The 2,770-nt window shown below is 30.8% G+C and overlaps 1 protein-coding gene across 1 annotated transcript in view; it reads right to left on the bottom strand.

Annotated features, from left to right (window-relative positions):
* Window positions 1-2,366: 2,366 nt before the first annotated feature.
* Window positions 2,367-2,770, bottom strand: part of LOC106874103 (protein rolling stone) — a 94,206-nt gene continuing 93,802 nt past the window's right edge. The window contains exon 5 of the mRNA XM_014921707.3: window positions 2,367-2,770. This exon is cut by the window's right edge and continues 674 nt beyond it. The gene's annotated coding sequence lies outside the window, so the exon portion shown is untranslated.

Below are 2,770 nucleotides of genomic sequence, written 5' to 3'. Positions count from 1 at the left end.
TACACACATGTATACATATATACACACATATACATGTATACATATATACATACATATACATGTATACATATATACACATACACACACACACACACGCACACATTACATATATATATATATATATATACGTTTGAGCATGTACGTCTTTATGTATAATATTATATATATAAATATATATTATATATATATATATATATATATATTATATACACATATATTATATCTGTGTGTGTATTTATACGTCTGTGCGTATATATATGTGTGTGTGTGTGTGTGTGTGTGTATTTATATGTAAGTATGATATACAAATTACGTCCATAATTTGAATTTTTAATTAAATGTGAATTTTTTTCTGCTTCTTTGTTGTTGTTTGTGTCAAGCTTTGTGTTTCAGGATGCTTCTTTGTGTGTGGGCGTATGGTTTATTATTTTAGTTTTTCTTCTTTCGTTTATGAATTATGTTTTGTAGTCAACATTTTATTAACAGAATCTTCCTTTGTTTGTCGCCGTCACCGAGTGATATCTCAAAGCCAGCCGAATTCATGTTTGTACCACAAAATAAATGATTGAGTGACGCACCAATAAAGCTTGTGAAATAACACTGCCTCTTGTAACAGTTCCACCACAAACTACTCCATCTCTCCACTTCGTAGCGCCAGATTCAGGTCCATATATTATCATTATTTGTATTATTATTATTATTATTATTATTATTATTATTATTATTATCATTATTATTATTATTATTATTATATACAAAAACATACGTACGAACGTACATTGGTAAGCATCCAAATATGCATGCATACTTTCATATGAATGAGACTATGCATTTGTGTGTGTTTATATATTTATATAGTTTTATATATATATATATATATATATATATATATATACACACACACACAGTCATATATATGTACACACATGCACACACGCACACATACTTGTGCAGAACTGGACTATGTACACTGGTATTTTAATTGGTGTTTGTCTATTTACATTCCTCAATGGCGATCATCAAGGCGTGAATGAGTTTACGTGCCGCGCAAAGGCCGTCCCTGGATGCAGTTTCGATTCCTTCTTACACAGATGTTCGACGTTTTTTGCATCACTGGTGACGTTCTTTCTTCCTATACGTTCCGTGTAAATATAAGCGAAGTACATTGTTGTACCCGCATTATATATATATATATCTCCATTAAAATTTTTTTTCCTTCGAGCCAACATTTTCACAAATTCAAAGTTCGTCAGAGCCAACATTTTTTTTTTCGAACCCAGTCACACAAGAAACCACGTCTCCATAGACCCATCCCTAGGGCTCAAAATTATTATTATTATTATTATTATTATTATTATTATTATTATTATTATTATTATTAGTGTCGTTGTTATCGTTACTGTTTCAACACAAAAGGACATTCGGACAACATCAGTTCACCTCTCAGGTACAGTCGGAGACACCTAAGGTCAGATGACAGTCTTTGGACAGAGGTAAAATATTTTGAGAAGGGAAGAAATTTCGTGGTCAGCAGTTTAAGTATTAATTAATTTTCAATTATCTACATAGAATTAGGAAATGTGAAAGAGAGAGCGAGAGAGAGAGAGAGAGCGAGCGAGAGAGAGAGAGAGAGCGAGAGAGAGAGAGAGCTAGTTCCCCATAATTTCATAATAAAGGAAAGGGGAATTATTTTGCATACGACGGCGCTCTCACTTTCTCTCTCTCATTCTCTCTTTCTCTCAGATTTCTCTACTCTCTCTCTCTCTCTCTCCCTCTGTGGGCATATTTTCATAAAGAATGGTTCATACTACATATATATATATATATATATATATATATATATATATATATATATATATATATATATATATATATATATATATATATATATATATATATATATATATACTGATACATAGATAGATATGCATATATATTTAGATGTACATATACGCATATACTTACGTGTGCGTGCGTGTGTTCGCGCACGTGTGCGTGTGCGTGTGTATGTATGTGTCCGTCTTTCCTCTTCATCTTTTTCTCTCGTATTTTTACCGTAGAAGAGCCTAGGCTCGAAACATTAGGCTTCTTCCAATTTTCCTGAGGGTAAAACTAATACACCCTCTGTAACTTTTTTACTTCGTCTTCCTGAGTTTTTTTTTACCTTTGTACCATTACATATATATATATATATATATATATATATATATATATATATATATATATATATATATATATATATGCTTGTGTGTGTGTGTGTATGTATATATTATATTTATTACATATTTATTTATATATATATATATATATATATATATATATATATAGGTTTGTTGATTCAAACAGGAAAAACAGAACTCAAGATATGAGGATATGTGTATTTTTATAACTGTTTAGCAGAAACAACAAAGTGACTCAAGGGCCGAGAGTTTCGTGTATTGGCGCTTATCTGTTGTTTCTGCTAAATATCAATATTTATACATACACACAAGGAGAAAGAGAGAGGAGTTAATATAATGAACACTGATTCTCCTGGCAAAGGTAAAAGACGAAATATATATTTATATATATATATATACACTCGCACACGAACTCACCTTTTGTATACATGCTTACAATCACACAGACATACACATGCATGTGTATGTGTGTGTGTGTAGATGTAGACACATATTTATATACAGACACATACACACTTATATGTGAGGGCGCATGTGTGGAAGTGTATACTTAAGAAATATATATACAATAGATAAAATGATTGGCTATA

This window comes from Octopus bimaculoides, chromosome 15 (assembly GCF_046866305.1).
Source record: "Octopus bimaculoides isolate indiv1 chromosome 15, ASM4686630v1, whole genome shotgun sequence".
Lineage (NCBI taxonomy): Eukaryota > Metazoa > Mollusca > Cephalopoda > Octopoda > Octopodidae > Octopus > Octopus bimaculoides.
Note: the sequence above shows the minus strand (reverse complement) of the source record. Positions and strands in the feature narration are given on the sequence as shown.